Raw genomic sequence first — 20,316 nt, forward strand, 5'->3', positions numbered from 1 at the left:
AACACAGAATCTGAAGCAGGCTCCAGGCTCGGAGCTGTCAGCGCAGAGCCCGATGCACAGCTTCAACCTACAAACTGCAGGATCATGACCTGAGCCAAAGTCGGACACTCAACTGACTGAGCCGCTCAGGCACCTGAACTAATTTTTAAAGAATCTTTAGCTACTTTTAGGGCCTGGACTCAGCTTGTGGTCAGGTGGGTTGACATAAGCCACTATTTTCCTTGGTCCCAGGTGTGGGGCATTAAGCAAGGGCCGTGGAGGGGACTGTCTCTGACTGCTTAGCTCAGCTTCTGCTCCTTCAACTTGGTGACGCTGACTCCAGACACCAGGGGACAAGTGTGTAGAGTATCTTCTGGATCTAGGGTGGCTCTGAGAAGTCTGGACCTCTCCCGTGTGGTGTCTTCCCCAAGACTCACTGGACGATGGCTCTTCACTTTCTTTCGGGGCCATGGGCTCCTTTGCGAGTCTGATGGAAGGTGTGGCTTTCCTCTCCAGGAAAATACATGTATGCAAACATACCAACGTTTTAACAGTTAACATCTTTACTATTCCTTTGAAATACAACTCTCAAATCCCATATTCTGTTATAGAATTTTAGATCCAAATTGATGTAAACACTGAGATTTTTAAAATACATATAATTTTAAGCCCCTATTTAATTAGATTTCCCAACATGGTCTATCAATTTCTTTCACCTGCTATTTGGGCTTGTTTTCTTCTTCTTGAAGTATATTCTTTAGTATTTCTTATAGTAAAGGTTTCTATGTGGATTCTGATCTGCCCATGTATGCAAAGATCTCAATTTCACCCTCGTTCTTGAGTACTAAGTTAGGTGGACCCAGCATTCTAAGGTCACGGTTACTTTTCCCTAGCACTCTGAAGGGATTGTCCTTCTCTGTTCTGGCTGGGACCCTCTCATCTCTTGGGTCCATTCCGAGTTGGGTTTCTTTCATCTGGCTGAGTTTCCTTGTATTGTTGTAGCTTTCGTTTGAGAGCTTGTGTTTTATAGTTTTCTCCTGCACGCCCCTAGTTCAGATTTCTTTGGGGGCCGTGTTGTGGGTTTTGAATCGTGTATTAGTCAAGGTTTTCCAGAGAAGCAGAGCCAATAGATTGATTATCAGGAATTGAGTCATGCAATTCTGCAGGCCAAGTCCCATGACCTGCTGTCCCCAAACTGGAGACCCCGGAGAGCCGGGGGCAGAGTGCGAAGGCCTGAGGAGCCGGAGACCCAGTGGTTTGGACTCGAGTCTGCATCTGAGGGACTCAGAACCAGGGGCACTGATGGCGTCAATCACAGTTTGAGGCAAGAGAAAATTGATGCCCCTGTTTAGCAGTGAGGAGGTGGGGGGTGTAGCAAGGGGGGCGGAGGGAGGAAGAAAGAGAGTTCTCTCTTCCTTCTTTTTATTCTATTCTGGCCCTCGACTTATTGCAGGAGGCCTGCTCACACTGGGGAGGGCATCCGCTTGACTCAGTCTGCTGATTCAAGTACCAATCTCATCCAGAAACACCCTCACAGACACATCGAGACAAATATCTGACCAAGTGTGTGGGCACCTGTGGCTTAGTCAAGGTGACACACAAAATTAGCCATCACAGGTTGGTGGGGCTATTTTAGTGGCGCCGGGGAGTGAGGGCTGCTTGACTCAGCCTCAGGTGCAGCCAGTGCGGCCTTGAGCTCAGCTCAGCCTCTGTCTGGGCTCATGGACGGGCCCCTCTGGTTTCTGGGGTGGCTGTCTATTTTAAATGCGTATGTGTTGTACATCTGTGCACGTACAATAATGCACTCGTGTGCATGTGTCCATTGATCGCTGGTTTCAGTGTGTTTGGAGGGCGGCAGAGGAGGTGACATTTGGGGTATGTTTCCACCATGATCTCAACCCGGCAATCCCATGTCAGGGGACGGTGACCAGTGAACCGTCAGGGTGTGTGACAGGCCTCTGTGGACCTTCCAAGATGCTCAGCACACTGCGGTGCTGGTGAGCGGGGCGAACGATTCCAGTTCAGAAATGAGCGGGTAAAGTTGCCACCTTCCCTGCCCCGCCCTGCCCCTCAGGTGTCCGGAGCAGAGCTGTGGCCACAATCCCACTTTCCGGTGCCCTCGCTGAATCCTGAGCCCCACCAGTCCGAGTAGATCCCCAGCATCACTGCCTTTTATCTAAGCTACTTGAGCCTCGTTAACTTGAAACCAGACAGTCCAGCTGCAAGAACTAAAAAAATTGCTCTATTTAAGTTTCTAAGCGCTTTGGTTTTTCTGGAACCACGGTTTCTGCGTAGGAAATGAACAGTATCGCAGAGCGATCTCAGCTCATTGATAGAAAGGAAGCACAGCGTGTTTCGGGGCCTTGCCTTCCTGACTCTGTGTGTTTAGGTTGGCTTCTTTCTCTTCTTTTTTTAAAAAATTTCTTTAATGTTTATTTATTTTTTTGAGAGACAGAGACTGAGTGGGGGAGGGGTTGAGAGAGAGGGAGATGCACAATCCGGAGCAGGCCCCAGACTCTGAGCTGCCAACGCATAGCCCAACGCGGGGCTCAAACTCACAAACCTTGAGATCATGACCTGAGCAGAAGTTGGCAGCTTAACTGGCTGAGCCACCCAGGTGCCCCTAGGTTGGCTTCTTCTTCACGGAGCTGTTTTGAATCCCAGAGAAGAAAAATATGAAGTCAGAAGGGCAGGGGCTACCGGAAGTGTTTTCCGATGTGCTCCTGAGAAGCACCTGCAAAACCAGGCTGATTAAGCAGCCTCTCTTCCGGAAGGATCTGGCTTCACACATGGACCCAAAGTCCTGGCTGGCTGGCTACGCTTTCCTTTCACAGGGCTCTGCCTTTCATGTTAGATTTTAGATGGAAGTCACTGACAAGCAATTAATGAGAAAGTCTCAGGGGTAATGCCTATTGGTGTTAACCCAGAACTTCCAATAAAGCTACTTTCTATTTAAAAAAAAAAAAAAGAGGTCTTCAAAATTCCATCATTTTGCCATTCATAACAGCAATGAAGTCATAAAACTCATCAGAATAAGTTAGTGATAAGTACAAGGTATATAAATACAACTAAATACTTTCTGAGGGGCCACAAAACTTTACTGGAATACACAAAAAAAGTGTGTATCTATTTTGCTGCATGGCAACAGAATATTCTAAACTGCCTATTTATCTCAAAGCAGTTTCCAAATTTCATGCAACTTTTAATTACAATGGGTTCTTTGGCAACTTGACAAAATGATTTCAAAATGACTCCAAGAGAAAAATATGCAAATAAATTTTGAAAAGAAAGAGTAACAATGAGGTCCTTCTTTAAAAAAATAGTTGCTAGGGGTGCCTGGGTGGCTCAGTTGGATAAGTGTCCGATTTCGGTTCAAGGTCATGATCTCACGGTTTGTGGTTTCCAGCCCCGCATCAGGCTCTGTGCTGACAGCTAGCTCAGAGCCTGGAGCCTACTTCGGATTTTGTCTCCCTCTCTCTCTGACCTTCCCCTGCTCTCTCTCTCTCTCTCTCTCTCTCAGAAGTTTAAAAAAATAAAAAAAAATTAAAAAAAATATTTCTGCCCTGATTTTTATTATTTCTCTTCTCCTACTGGGTTTGGGGTGCTCTTTTTGCTCTCCCTCTAGTGTATTTAGGTGAGCTGTTAGATTTTGCACTTGTGCTTTTTCTAATTTCTTGAAATAGGCCTGGAGTGCAATGTACTTTCTTCTTAGGACTGCCTTTGCTGCATCCCATAGAGTTTGGATTGTTGTATTTTCATTTTCATTTGTTTCCATATATTTTTAAATTTCTTCTCGAATTGCCTGATTGGCCCATTCGTTTTTTAGTAGCGTGTTCTTTAACCTCCATGTTTTTGGAGGTTTTCCAGACTTATTCCTGTGGTTGATTTCAAGTTTCATAGCATTGTGATCTGAAAATGTGCATGGTATGATCTCAATTCTTTTATATTTATTGAGGGCTGCTTTATGTCCCAGTATGTGATCTGTCTTGGAGAATGTGCCATGCTCACTTGAGAAGAAAGTGAATTTCATGGCCTCAGGATGTAGAGTTCTAAATATATGTGTCAGATCCATCTGGTCCAATGTGTCACTCAAGTCCATTGTTTCCTTAGTGATTTCTGTCACCCTCCTACACTGTTGGTGGGAATGTAAGCTGGTGCAGCCCCTCTGGAAAACAGTATGGAGGTTCCTCAAAAAATTAACAAAAGAACTCCCCTATAACCCAGTGGTAGCACTGCTAGGAATTTGCCCAAGGGATACAGGAGTGTTGATGCATAGGGGCACATGGACCCCAATGTTCATAGCAGCACTCTCAACAAAAGCCAAAACATGGAAAGAACCTAAGTGTCCATCAACTGATGAATGGATCAAGAAGATGTGGTATATTTATACAATGAAATACTACATGGCAATGAGAAAGAATGAAATCTGGCCATGTGTAGCAACATGGATAGACCTTGAGGGTGTTATGCTGAGCGAAATAAGTCAAGCAAGGAAGGACAGAAACCATATGCTTGCACATATAGGTGGATTAGGAGGAAGCTAATGGAGGACCATGGGGGAGAAGAAGGGGAAAAATAGTGGGGGAGAGGGAGGGAGGCAAACCATGTGTGACTCTTGAATGCTGAGAACAAACTGAGGGCTGACAGGGGTGGGGGAGAGGGGGGAGATGGGCATGGAGGAGGGCACTTGTGGGGATGAGCGTTGGGTGTTATATGGAAACCAACTTGACAATAAACTATTTAAAGATAAAAACAAAACAAAAAAAAAAAAATAAAATAAGAACTAAATGAAAAAATGTTGCTAAAATAAATTGCAAAATGACTGTAAACAGCAGTATGGCACTACATTGCATAAAGAGATACTTAAAAGAGAACATTAAATCCCATCAGCCTCAGTTTGTTCTCAGCATTCAAGAGTCTCTCATGGTTTGCCTCTCTCCCTTTCCCCCACCATTTCCAAACTGAGGACTCATGGGTGTGTGTTTTGGGGGGAGATGGGTATGGAGGAGGGTGCTTGTGGGGATGAGCACTGGGTGTTATGTGGAAACCCGCTTGACAATAAGCTATTTGTAAAAAAAAAAAACCCATCAGCATATGAATTTAACACTTTAAGTTTATTTATTTATTTATTTTGAGAGAGAAAGGAAGGGGCAGAGAGAGAGGGAGAGAGACAGAGAGAGGGAGAGAATTCCAAGCTGGCTCTGTCAGCAAGGAGAAGCCCGATGTGGGGCTTGAACTCACCACCATGAGATCATGACCTGGGCCAAAATCAAGAGTCGGAGTCTTAGCCAACTGAGCCACCAATGTGCCCCAAGAATTTAACACTTTAAAATGTTGGGATGTTACAGGGGTGTCTGGGATTCTCTCCCTCTCTCTGCCCCTTCTGCTCCCTCTCTCTTTCTTTGTCTCAAAATAAATAAATAAATAAACATATAAAATAAAATAAAATAAAATGTTGGGATACATACTTGGCTTTCAGATCGCTTGACATTTCAGACCAACCAGGAAACAGATTTAATAAATGCCCTGGCAATTTTGTTGACTATTGGAAAAAATATCAAACACATACTTCACATGATTCAGATCAAACTCTCTAATAAAGTCCATGGGGGCAAAACTGTTCAACATTAAAGACAAAACATAAAATTTTAAAAAGTAGGTAAATATTTATCTGAACCTGGAGTGGAAGGAAAGACTTTCTAATCTTTGAGGAGTTGTAGGCTTGACTGTATATAGACAAAATCATCAAAAAATGAGAGTAGGCAAAATAAAATCAAATGACAAATTGGATAAGCAGATAAAAGGTTAATTCCTTGACATATAAAGCTTCTAAAATCAATTTTATAATGATGACAACACCAGCAGAAAATGGAGGGGCAGCAAAAAATTCATAAAACAAACAATATAAATGTTTAATAGATTTTAAACATTTAGAAATCCTGGATTTTAAAAGAAATATAAATTAAAACATTGACATGAATTTTTCCTATGAAACTAACAATTCAGCATGTCAGTAGCCAGTGCAGATGAAGGTGAAGGAACTAGACTAGCTCATGTTCGGTGGAAACTCAAGGAATAATCTTTCAGAGTGCACTTTGCCAGAATTTGCCAAATGCCTTAGTAATTTCCTTTGCCTGAGTAATTCCACTTTTTCATTAAGTTGAATCAAATGAAGTAACCAATATCAGTTATTTTGACCTATAATAATGGCAATTTCACATGGATGAACCTAGTAATTTATTCTAAGATAATTTTCTAAGGAGGTTGGGACAAAGACTTAAGAGCAAGAATATTCACAGTAGCAATCCTTACAGAAAAGAAAAAATAGAAGTCAAATATAAACATTCAACAATAAGAACTGATTAATAACATACAGAAATCCATATAGCAGGATGCTAGCCATCTACTAACTTACCCATGCAATTTATGATCCTGAATTGGATTCTGGATTGTGAAAAGAGACATAGCTCTAAATACAATATTAGAATAATTGAAGGAATTTGAAAATGTGCTGTTGATTAGGGAATAGTATTTGTATCAACATTCATCTCCTGGATTTTGATAATGATACTGTGGTTTTGTAAGAGAATGTTATTATTCTTAGGAAATAAACCTTGAAGTATTTGAGAACAAAAGACCACATTTGCAATTTATTCTCAGATGGTTTGGGAAAATGTGTGTGTGTGTGTGTGTGTGTGTGTGTGTGTAATATATCATCTATAGGGGTGCCTGGGTGGCTCAGTCGGTTAAGCGTCTGACTTTGGCTCAGGTCATGATCTCACAGTTCGAGGGCTCGAGCCCCGCGTCAGGCTCTGTGCTGACAGCTAGCTCAGAGCCTGGAGCCTGCTTCAGATTCTGTATCTCCCTCTCTCTCTGACCTTCCCCTGCTCACGTTGTCTCTCTCTCTCAGAAATAAGTAAAACATTTAAAAAATTAAAGAATAATATATCATCTGTATATCTCCATATATTCTATATATATTCTCTCTATATAATTATATATTCTATATAGATTATATGTGTTCTGTTATTCTTTATTTATATTCTCTCTATTATGTAAGGAAGAATATATATCCTACATATATTCTCTATATAAATGGGGAGACAGAGAGGACGCACACAGCAAATGAGGCAAATGTTAAGCTGACTCCTTGAGGTAAAAGGTACAAGAATTGGTTAATCTGATTAATCTGGAGCAAAGGATGTAAAAACTCTTTGAACTACTAGTCATGCAAATTTCCTCCAATGTTAAAATTTTATCAAAATAGTTACAAAAAACTTCTCCAAAACAGAAATTGTGTTCTCAATTTAAAGGTGGGAAAATTCCCACTATAGTTTTGAGTAAGAAGAGCATCTTAGCAAGCTATCAGTCTCGGGAGTTATTGCCCTTCATACATCTAGGTCCACATCTGCGCAGGGAGGTCTTAGTCTATTTAAATATACCTGGAAAGATATTTTGTTTTGTATGAGTGATGGGTTCACACTGCAATTTCTTCTTATACTGTTCTGTGTTTCCTGATTTTTCCAAGAACAGAAAAGCAGAGGGATAAAATCCTACTTTTAAAAAATGGGGGAAAAACCCTACTTTTGTAATTTGATGACCTTCGCTCTTTAACCTCATGTCTCCTTATGATTTTGAACTTAGTCTCATAGATGAAGAGTAAAAGTCCTAACTAGATTCACAGTGTGATTTTGAGAGATGCTCTAGGACTCAAAGATACTGTGACCTTTAATGTTTAAACCAGTAAACTTCTAACAAAATGGTTGAGATTGTGTTGTGCAAAAGTCCCAGGGTGTCTCCAAAATGTGCTGGAATTACAGCGGATGCTCTTACTAGAGACCAGGATATTGTCCTAGGAAGCTATCAGCGAGGATGTCAGTTACAGGGGGGCAGAAGTCTGGCCATTTCCTTGATACTGAGGAAAGGGGACAGCAAGCTGGGGAGGTCGGTCCTCAGGGAGTATCATGAAAGAGGGGCCAGAGATTAAGAATTAGAGTCCATCTGGTTCTGCTCAAAAGACTGACACCATGAATTCGGTAAGCTGGAAGTATTATGATATCTAGAGGACCTAGTGACTCTAGTGCTGTTCTCTCTAAACGCAGCAGCAGCAGCAGTGAATGCAAGAGGTCTCCCTCACATGCCATCATTATGTTTGCAAAGACTTCCCCATCCTTCTTCTGGCCCCCATTCTTCTCCTTTCTTCTCTTTCCATGGAGGCAGGGTCAACCACAGGATTGAATGAAAATGTTATTATTAAGAGTGGCTCTAAATTTTCTAGCTCATCAGGGGGTCAATTCAAACCCAAGTACCAAATAAGGGAGCATGGAGGTTCCACATGGTCCTTGGGTACCAGTGGTCTCAAGCTGGATAGTCCATCCTTCTAAAACGACCAGTGCTGTTAAACACCCTAATGGAGCTAATAGTTTCTTGCTCACGGTCAACTGTCCTCTTTCTGTGTCATAATATTGTTCAGATATTCTTCCTTCTTTCACATAACCGTTCAGATCAGAAGATGTTCAGCTTATCACCAAATCCAGGGTGCAGCGCAGAATTTATGTTAGCCAATGGGACATAAAATTCTTTTGGGAACGATTATGGTTCCATGGTGACGCTAATCTAATGTGACTAAATCAGACCTATAGCTGTGGTTTGGGGATAGGTTTTCTCTTGCTCTCTTCTGCTGGCCGTGAACACAAACACTTGTTACCCTGGTGGCCACAGTGGGCATCTGGTGATAAGCTTGAGAAGAAGCTGATTTTAGAACAGGATAGTGGAGAGAAGTCTGGACCATACCTGGGTTCTCTGTATCTCCTTAGTGAGCTAATAAATGTCCTTGTTGTCTAAGCTGGTTTGAGCTGTAATTTCTGTTATTTGCAGCCAAAGGTATCATACCGAAACAAGCACCAATCATCTATACCTGGGATGGGAGGTCCACAAAAAGATATGTCCATGTCCTAACCCCCATAAGCTGTGCAGGTGACCTTATTTGGTAAAAGGGTCTTTGCACATGTAATTAAATTAAGGATCTTAAGGTGTGAATAGCCTATACAAGTCAAGAGCAAATAAATAATCTAGTTAAAAATGGGCAGAATAACTGAATAGACATTTGTCCAAAGAATGGTGAACATACACATGAAAAGGTGCTGAATGTCATGATCATCAGGGAAATGCAAACCACAACCATAGTTAGGCACTACCTCATACCTGTTAGAATGGCTGTTATCAAAAAGCTAAGAGATGATAAGTGTTGGTGAGGACGTAGAGAAAAGGGAGCCCTTTTGCACTGTCGTGGGAGTGTAAACTGGTGTAGTCATTATGGAAGACAGTATGGACATTCCTCAAAAAATTAAAAATAGAACTACCATAGGATCTCTGAAGGAAATGAAATCAATGTCTGTATCACCTCCATACACACTGCAGCATTATTCACAATAGTCAAGAGATGGAAACAACCTAAATGTCCCTTGACAGATGAATGGATAAGGAAGATGTGGGGTGTGTGTATGTGTGTACGTGTATGTGAAATCTTGGCATTTCTGACAACATGAGTGGACCTTGCGGGCATTATGCTAAGTAAAATAAGTCAGAAAGAGGAAGACAAATACTGTATGATATCACTTACATATAGAATCTAAAAATACCCTGAACTCATAAACAAAGAGTAGGGTTGTCATTATCAGGGGCTGGTGGGTTGGGGGAAAGAGGAGATGTTGGTCAAAGAGTACAAGCTTCTAGTTACAAGATGAATAAGTTCTGGGACTAATGTATAGCCTGGTTCTTCTAGTTAACAATACTGTGCTATACACATGGAAGTTTCTAGAGAGTAGATCTTAAATGTTCTCACTACAAAAAAGAAAAGGAATTATGTGACGTGAAGGAGGTGTTAGCTAACACTATGGTGGTAAGCATTTTGCAATATATAAGCGTATCAGATAAGCACCTTATAAATCAAAGAAACACGTGATACTCCCTAAACATACACAATGTGATGTCAATTACATCTCAAAAAAAGCTGGAGAAAAAAATGAGTCCATCCTGGATTATCTAGGTGGATCCTTAATCCAGGGGCAAGTGTCTTATGAGGGACAGAAAAGAAGACCCACACACAGGGAAGAAGGACACTGGGTGGTGGAGACAGAAGTTGGGGTGATGTGGCCACCAGCCAAGGAACACCTAGAGCCACCAGAAGCAAGAAGAGGCAGAGGAGGGTTCTTCTGTCGAGGCTCTGGAGGGACTGTGGCCCTGCTGGGACCTTAATTTCAGATCCGGCCTCCAGAACTGTGGGAGGAAAGATTTCTGTTTTTCCACCACCATGTTTGTGGTAATCTGTTATAGCAGCCCCAGGAAATGAGAACCACCTGGGTGAGAGATCAGCTTTAATGAGCAGTTGGATGAACAGAGCTGAGGTCTGTGAGTTTGGGTCCTTCCTCCTTTGCAGACACGGCTGTCCTCTGGTGTGAGCACCCACAGTGACCTCATGCACCAACAGAGGGGCGCACCCCCCTTTCCTTTCTGGCAACTCTTCCAATTACCGTCCTGAGTACTGCACGTCTCTCTGGTGTTTTGCCTTTCTCTAAACGTCCCCATGGATTTTTAAGGTTTTGGAGACACACGCTCTAAAGCCTCATGTTTTGAGGTTTGTAGTTACAACTTTGGCAATGGATCTGCAGAAAGAAGGTATGAGCTGATCCAAAATGTGGAGGGGGGCAGCTGCAAAATCTATGGCATTTTTATTCAGAGGGGACTTTATGGTAGTTATGTAGAACTTCTTTCAATAAATTAATTTTGGAGACTTTTAAGGGATAGCTTTTAGATGAATGGAAATATTACTTGAATTTAAATTCCGCCCATTAAGTCATCAATTATATTGCTGTTGCAATATCATGTTTTTAATGTTAATGACACACACAAATAAAAAAGAAACGACACAAGAAAGCTATTTACTTTACTGTTTTGGGTGATCTGAGCCAAATGCTTAAAAAGATTTACCCTTCATACTTAAAACAGAGCTGAGGCTGTCAGAAAGAAGAATGAACAACAGCAGAGGCAAGTCCTACACTATCAGAGGCATTCTACATGACATGATGGAGAACAGCCATGGTCACCAAGTGAGTATGAACGTGGCTTTCTTACGTGCGTCTCTTTTCTATCTTCCTCCATGTTCTCTTCTTCTGTTCCTCTAATGTATTGATCCATGCTCTCGTTCTTATTCCTTGTCCTTTGTTTCTAATTTTATGTCCTTTCCTGCTTCCTTCTTCAAATCCCCTTTAACTCTGTTGAGTTTGCTCTACCTCCCAAATCTCAAAGGGTGACATTCTCCCTGGTCACAAGTCCCTATTCTCTTTCTCAGGTAATCTTGACTCTTTACTGTGACCTTCAGCTCAACCTATAGAGTGATTTAGTGCAAATTAGAAAAAGATGTCTTCTTTGGACAGGCAAATTGTTAAAATTGTTCCCCTTCTGAATAGTCACAGGCTTACGTGCTCAGTGCTTGACTAAGGATGACAGGGTGGATTTCCATCCCTCTCATTTCTTTGGCTGAGCTTCTTTGTACAGTATAAACATGGCAGTCATCTTGGTATCGCTGTTCTAGCTGCCTCACTGTCCCTTGTCTCAACCCATTAGGCTGCATTCACCCCTGCTAGCCTGCCACTAGGTCTTTGGTCAACTTTTCAAATATGACCCCCATAGCCTTTCTGATTCCTCTTCCTCCTGTCCTTTCCTGGCTAGACTATACCCATGAGTGTAGAGAATATGTGTACCTGATGTGCCACTGGGTCTTCAGCCTGGCATGTGTATAGCTGGTAGGATGCCGTTACCATTTGTAGGAGCTCTTTTCTGAGAGCTCGATAAATATTGTTGAACTGGTGAATGCATTGTTTCCTCCAACAATCCACTGATCAATCTCCCATCACTTTCTCTCTCTGCCACCACATTTTGCAGAGCAAATTGTACATCCATGAAGTCTGACATCAATCCAAATTCATGCAGTAGAACTCTGTCACCTCCTGGTGCTACTGGACACCACAGAAAGTATTAGCCAAACCCCATCCTTCAGAAACTCTCACTTGACCGTCCCTTTTTATTGGGAAGAGAATGTCTTACCTTCTATGTTATTAAATCACCATATGAAAACCTGAGGCCATCTGAATTCTTCCAACTTCTGGGTTCTCCATTTTCTTTCTATCCCCATGCAGGCTCAGTTCCTCTTCCATACCTCAGAAAAAGATGTGTCCTTTCTTCTATTATAGGCTAACCCTTCCACTCTCAAACCATTGGCCATCTCTTCTGAAAACTTATTTGATCAATTTTTCCTTTGCCATGTCCTAGAGATGAATTTCTTCTGCCTTCTCCTTTGCCTCATTTTTCCATGCTGATGTCCCAGGTCTGGTCCTAACCACCTCTGACCTGGCTGTGTCAGCACCTTCCCATCATGGTATACCTTGTCTAGGTGCCCCACTCTCAACCCCTACACAGGTTCTAGATTAGTCCTTCAAACTTTCAATTTTGGTTGTAGAAGTTCCCCTTCAAATGAAACCATCAAAGGCTTAACTGGTTGTTGATACAGAATGGAGTCCAAATCCTGCGTTGTGTCCTTCAAGGGTTTAAATATTCTGGGTTCAAAGGAAAACTGCAGCCGTTTTTTAGAAAAAATATTTTTATTTATTTATTTAGTGAGGGAGAGAGTTCAAGTGAGTGTGGGAAGGTGCAGAGAGAGAGAGAGAGAATCTCAAGCAGGTTTCAGCACTGTCAGCGCAAAGCCGGACATTGATTTCATGACCCGTGAGATCATGACCTGAGCTAAAATCAAGAGTCAGGTGCTTCAACTGATTGAGGCCCCCAGGTTCCCCTTGTAGTCTTTTTTTTAAATGCTTATTTATTTTTTTTTGAAAATGAGAAAGAGAGTGAGAGAGCATGAGCAGGGGAGGTGCAGAGAAAGAGGGAGAGAGAGAATACCAAGCAGGCTCTGTGCTGACAGTGGGGCCCAAACCCATGAGCTGTGAGATCACGACCTGAGCCGAGATTAAGAATTGGACGCTTAACCGATCAAGCCAACCAGGCATCTTAGAAAACTGCAGCCTTAATTTACATAATTCACCCCATTTCTACAACAGACACATGGAAATATGTTCTCTTCTTTAGTCAGACCCCACGGTTTGAACCTCTGGTTTTATTCACGGGTATGTGCCGTAGGAAGCACCTATTTTCTCAGTATCCACATATCACAATTGTATTCATTCTCCACAGCAAAGATTAGCTGCCACCTTGTCCTCTAAGCCCACGCTTTATCCTTCCAGTGAAAGGTGGTCTCTGCCTTCTCTGAATTTATACAGAGGTTATTATCTCTTGCTTGCGACCTTTCCTTTCTACTTGTGATTTAGTTTGTACCTACATGTCGTTTCCCCTTCTGGACCACGTGTTTCCTCGAGGACACGGCCCCACTCAGGCCGTCTTCGTGGACGCCAAAGTCCCACCACAGCCCCTCGTACACAACGATTTTTCAAGAAATATTTATTTAATGACACTGTTTTTCCTTATTTCTTAACTGTTCATATACTGCCTGCTTCTTAAAAGCATTCAGAGCAGCTTACATTAAAGGCCAAGTATGTAACCCGATTGACAAAATAAGTATCGGGTTGACACATGGAGAGGGGAAAGGGGACAGAAGACATGAGCAGGCAGCTCGCATACACACGGGGTGTTAAGTGGCCAGCAGGTGTGAAGACCTGTCTACTTCATGAACAATCTAACAAAACTCAAACAGCAACAAGTTACTGTTTTTCAAGTATCATGTTAGAAACCAGTAGACAAATATAATGGCACCGGTGACCAAGTGGCAGTAAGAAGTGCCTACTTTTAGGTCCTATTACTGGTATTGAAATGTACTGCAAACTTTCTGCAGATAACTTTGCCAATATGTTTTTTAAAAACCTAAATATTGTGTTTATAGTAATTTTGCTTCTAAGAAATTATTCTAAGGATTCTCAGGAAATAAATATGGATAAACACAAAATTTATGTTACACTTTAAATATATGTGTATCTTTTTTGGCTTCTGCTGGAAACCTTTTTCTTGATGTTGTTCACCTAAATAATAATAATAATAATAATAATAATAATTTATTTGTTTTTTGAGAGACAGAGAGAGACAGAGTGAGCAGAGGAGGGTCAGAGAGAGAGGGAGATACAGAATCTGAAAACAGGCTCCAGGCTGTGAGCTGGCTGTCAGCACAGAGCCCGACGCAGGGCTGGAACCCATGAACCATGAGACCATGACCTGAGCCAAAGTCAGACGCTTAACCGACTGAGCCACACAAGCGCCCAATAATTATTATTTTTATCCAGTGTGTGTGTGTGTGTGTGTGTACTTCATAACAATAGTGATATTATAACTAACAAAAGATAGAGACAGCAATTTTGAATTACTTTGGGCTTAGACTATAATGCATTAAGGATACAATGTCAAGATACTGTGTTTGGGTGTTGCTGTAAGAATTCTTCTCCAGGTGAATAGGACACAAGCTGGATGTTCTTTTGGTTTCTTTTCAGTTTTGTGAGAGATGCTTTTATTTGAAAATAGATTCTGCTTTCTAAAATTTGTAAACCATGACACAGATGTGGAGTCAACACTCTGTGGCGGGGTGTGCTGGGTGAGATCAAGGCTCTCCGCTGGCCCCTCCCATGGATTCCTTTGTTCCCTCTTTCCTTTCAGTCCTAGAAACAAAATGTTGTTCTGCAACTTGTGGTGGTTAGTTTTTGACATAGCGATCTATCCTGTAGCCATAGAGAGATATTCCCCACTCCTTTCACAGCTACATAGTACTCTGATGTATCCAAGTTTAATCAACCCCTGTCCCTATTGATGGACATTTAGCTTGTGAACAGTCTTTCCTGGTATAGCAGTACTCAGTAAATAATCTTGTGAATGTGTCATTTTGTGTTTTTGCCAGTGTATATTTGCTACAGGCTCCTAAATGTGGAATTGATGATTCAAAGAGGTAATGCATATGCAATATTTTCAACTCTTGCCAAATCTCTCTCTGTAGGGACTGTATCATTTTCCTTCCCGCCAGCAATGCATGAGAGTGCCTACTCTCTGGGCAATGTCAAATTTTTGCATTTTTGCTAATTGATGAGAAATGGCATCTCAGTGTAGTTTCACTGATTACTGGCTTCGCTAATTACTAGCAAGGTAGAGCATCTTTTTCTAAGTGGGTCCTTTGTGTTTCTTTCCAGTGAACTGGATCTTCCTATCTCTTACCCATTTTTCTACCAGAGTACACTGTTATTTTTAAGGATGAAAACTGTTTCCATTCCCTTTGATCTTTTCTTCTCTTTGTGAGGAAATGGTGCGACCCAGAGATTAACATAATCTATCAAACATAATTTTTACATTTACATAGTTACCATTTTTCTTTAGAGCTAGGATTTCACAACTATCAATTAGACCTACAGAGTAGTATTTCATGGTATCAATGCCCCTCCACCAAAGACCACCAGGAGTGTGCATCTGCGTTTGAACAAAGTGAGTTTATTACCTGTTGGGATGAGGCAGGATGCACACTGTTAGGAATTGTGGGTGTTGCAGTAGCAGGGTGTTAGACAGGAATTATAGAATTGGGGATTTGGTTGGAAGATTTTGGGAGTCAGATAAGCTTTGTCTGGATTGGACACTGTCAGAGAGTGGTGGTAATTCTATGACTGAGTAGCTTAATGAATTTTATCTGAAGGAGAGATTAGACCAAGGCTAAGCCATAGTTGGTAAAGAATCTCAGTCACTCATGGCAGCCAGGATGGGGAGGTGTCTGGTATTTTGTGTCCTGTACAATGTGCATGCTTTTTCTGTGTTCAAACATGATTATGAGTCATCTTATTCTTGTCTTTATCCATTGTAGTCATGGAGCAGCCTGGTCTGATGTGATGTTTTGTGAAGGTGTTTGTGCTCACCAGGAGAACACCAGAGCAGCATCTCAGGCCCTGTCACTGTAGTGATAGCCTGGAGTAGGGGGATCTAGCTCTCAGAGAAGGAAATGGGACTCAGGAGGAAGAAAGGGAGAGGATGAGAAGCGACAGGTAATCAACCCTGGGCTGAGTGTGACCAACTTCAGGGCTAGGAATTGAGAGGGCTCCAACTCTCCCCATGTTTCTGCCAGTTTTCCTTAAAATTCCCACTTCTTAATCCCCTCAACACAAAAAGGGGACTACAAAAAGTGAATAGCTCTGGGGTAAATGTAAGTACGTGAATAATAAACATGAGAAAAGAGGCTTGGCCACGTTTGCAATTGGGGATGTTAGAACAAAATCATTAAGATATATTAGAAGAGTCTAACAAGGAGAGTATAGTTATAATGCTTTCTGAAGTACGCTTTGATTTGATTAGAAATTTTAATGCAACATCTAGGTCTCTTGAACATCTCAAGATATAAATGATTCACACTTCAGGTTTAAAAATAACATATTAGACCAACAAGAAAATAGATATTTAGGCAATTAGAAATAATACTACATATCCTAATATTGAAAATAGGCATTGCAAACACCTGGAAAGTTGTATCACTTTTCTGAACTTTGCAACTTCATTTGCAAGAAATCCTTCTCTTAAGTATTATGATAATGATTAAACTTGGTGATGTGTCTTTACAACATCTGGTATGCTTTTTGGTGTGTAGTGAATATCCAATAAATCATAGTCAATTATAATAATAATCAATCTGAACATTCTGACTTAATAAAAACATTTTGTGCCCCTCTAACAAATCGATATGATCATATTTTCCCTTCATAAGACACTTTTATGTTAAAATAAAATGCAAAGGTCATATATGGACTTGTATACTTTGCCTGGATGCTAAAAGTTAAAAATTAGGGTTCAAGGATACTTGGAATCACAGGGAGGCTGCACGTCATCCCCTTCTTGCAAAAAAAGTGCAATCTGCCCAGATGCTCACAGACCTCCGTGGGTAGTGTGGGCATCAGTCCTCTGATCTGCTAGGAAGACCTGGTGCAGAACCTTCACAGCATGAGAGACTCATCGGAGCGTGGACCCACCCTGGGTTAAGGCATGTCTGAAGGAAGAGCCCACCCCTTGTGTCTAACCTCAGTCATTGGAGATGGCTGTTTTGACTTAAAGATGCCTGAGAGACAGCGTAGCCTCAGAGTCTCCAAGGAGATGGCTCGCTCAACCCTCATGGTGCTGAAATGGACAGCGCTGCCCTGATCAACAGGGTCCCTCCGGTCCAGGCAGGTATCATTGTCATCATCATCTCTGTTAGACCCCAGGAGCAAGAGAAGATTGGTGACAGGCAAGAGGAAACGCCCCTTTGCCAAGGAAAAGTAGGACGTTGTGGATGCCTGGAACTTGGCTGATTGGATCTAGCTTTTTCCACTAGAGAAACAAGGTTAAAAAAAACAGTCTTCTCTCCCGGTCCATCAAGAGCCCTGAGCCTGCTCCTCCATTTAAGCTTTATCCTCTGCATGTCATGGTTTGTCGTGTACTTGAAGGAGGTTTCCAGGGTTTACTGAGCATACCAAACAAAATCAGAATAAAAAAAAATTTATTTCTTCCACTAAGTGGCATCCAAGAAGAATCTAATCAATATTGTTTTCTGCCACATTTCCCTGGACCAGACAATACTGTGCCCTAGACTAAGGCATTGACCATTTGGTTAAGGATGGTAAAGGTAATCAGCCAACCATACTCTGAGTATTGCTGAAAGTTGCCAATCTTTACTTTGGGAGTGATACAGAAATGTACAAAATTTGAAATGGATTTTTCTTTTTTTAATTTAATTAAAAATTTTAAATTATTTTATTCTATTTTGGGGGAGGTAAAGGGCAGGGGGAGAGGGAGAATCTTAAGCAGCCTCCATGATCAGCATGGAGCTTGACATAGGGCTCGATCCCATGACTCTGGGATCATGACCTGAGCTGAAATCAAGAGTAGGATGCTTAACCACCTGAGCCACCCAGGTGCCCCTGGATTGTTCTTTCTTAAATATAAAATGCTGTGAGGATGGAATGGTTATCTTGTGGCCATTTAATTGTCTTAAATAATTGAGAATTATTAGTTGACTCATTAATTGACTTGGTATGCAAAATAATGTTCCCCCAAAGAGGTCCACCTCCTAAAACACAAAACGTGTAAATATGTTAGACTACATGACAAAGGGGGAATTAAGGTTGTTGATGGAATTAAGGTTGGTAGTCAGCTGACTTTAAAATAGGGAGATCATCCTAGATTATTTGGGTGGCCCAACGTTATCAAAGGTTTCCTTAAACGTAGAAGAAGAGGGGCACCTGGGTGGCTCAGGCAGTTGAGCTTCCAACTCTTGATTCCAGCTCAGGTCATGATCTCATGGTTTGTGGGATTGAGCCCTGCATCAGGCTCCACGCTGACAGCATGGAGCCTGTTTGGAATTCTCCCTCTCCTACTCTCTCTCTCTCTCTCTCAAAAGAAACAAATCAATAAACTTTTTAAAATGTTGAAGAGGAAACTTCAAGAGCCAGGGTCTGAGTGCAAGATGGGTTTGAAGTTGGAGGAAGGGGCTGCAAGCCAAAAGACATGGATGGCTTCTAGAAACCAAAACCAAAACCAAAACCAAAACCAAAACCAAAACAAACCAAAACAAAAACCCAAGGGAAACTGATTCTTTGCTGGAAATTTCCGAAGGAACCAGCCTTGCCAGTATCTTGATTTCATCTTAGTGAGTCATGTAACACACTTCTGGCCTCCAGAGCTATAAATAACAAACTGTGCTTTTTAAAGCCTCTACACTTGTGGCATTTTATTATAGTAGCAAGGAGAAACTAATACAGGCTTCTTCCACATTTCAGGCTCTGCACTGGAGCTGAGGATTAAAAGGATGGCTTAGATGTGGCCCTACCACAATGTACTCATGATCTTGTGCCAAGACAGCTACAAGGAGTCCAAATCCTCTCCTTCACTGCAGGTCCTGTCCACACAGTGCTGTGACAGTCCATCAATGCAATGGGGAGAGAGTGGCCTGGAAAAGCACAGAGCTCAGTGGAAAAGTGGTCATTTGAAATTACTTAACTCCCCCCTTTTCCTTAAGTAAATTGCATTACACATAAAAATTTTCCCAACTGTTTTCACATTATTTAGCTACAATTTAACTTTGTTCCAATCAACTTAGTCGACTTTTGATCAATGTGATCAGTTGTGAGTTTATTCTAAGTATCAGGGCCCAGGTCACCTAGGACAGGCCCGAGCTCTGGCCTCTCAGAAGGTAGACATGCTCTTGGACATCATGGGCTTGTTATTTCTTGGAGGCTGGGGAGCTGCTTCTTGTTGGTTATAGGTACTCTTGCTCTAAATCATCTGGACTTGGTTTTGTCACATGATATTGGTGGGAGGAAGAGAAAGAAGCAGCTTGGAATTGGGATCAGGGACTGAAGCAGGAAATGCTGGAATTAGGAAAAATGGGCAAGCAGAAGGTCAGGGCAAAGTCCTGCATAAGAACCTAAAGCAGAAGGCCACGGGAAATCACAGACTTCACTTTGCCTGGACCTAACTTGAGCCAAGCTGGGCAGGGGTGAGTGCTGCTATGCATGTTTCTATTGCACAGGGGTTTTTCCCAAAGAGGGGGAGATGATGGCATTTTACTTTATTGGACTGTAGCCACATTCCAGGCCAAGACCAGGTCAAGCCATCCATCTGTTCTCTCCCTATATAATATGAGCCAGGCTACTTCTGCAGGAAGAGGAAGCAGTGAGAATACATCATTGTTAGAGGGGTCTGTGTACAGCATCGGAGCATGAGCATGCTGTTCCTGTAATGAGGTGTGGTTCCCAGTCATTTCACTGCAATTGCCATTTAGGCTCAATTACAGCAGTGGCTTCTCATTATCTCTCAGTTATCAGGTTATCACAACCTTGCGGTGCACTGAATCTGCATTTTTCACCAGCCGCACATGGTGTGTTTGTCTTGGGTCTTCCTGGTCATGCTTTTTAAGTGTTTACATGAGGAGAGATTTACATAGAGCTTGGCTGGTGGATGTATCGTCCCAGCTGATGGCTCCATTCATCACACTTGAGCTGTGTGAGAGGCTGTCACACAAGTGGCTGAGCTATAGACCTTCCGACAATCAGTTACTGCTCCTTAAAAATAATCCACGAATGTCTCCTCTAAAACCTTGCATTATAGGATGAGCTTATTCTTTCTATATCCTATATATTTAAATATTATTTATTATTATTTAATATTATTTAAATGCACATTTGTTAACATATAGTGTAATAATAGTTTCAGGAGTAGAATTCAGTGATTCATCACTTACATACAACACCCAGTGCTCATCCCAAGTGTCCTCCTTAATTC

This window comes from Crocuta crocuta, unplaced genomic scaffold (genome assembly GCF_008692635.1).
Source record: "Crocuta crocuta isolate KB4526 unplaced genomic scaffold, BGI_CrCroc_1.0 scaffold11, whole genome shotgun sequence".
Classification (NCBI taxonomy): domain Eukaryota; kingdom Metazoa; phylum Chordata; class Mammalia; order Carnivora; family Hyaenidae; genus Crocuta; species Crocuta crocuta.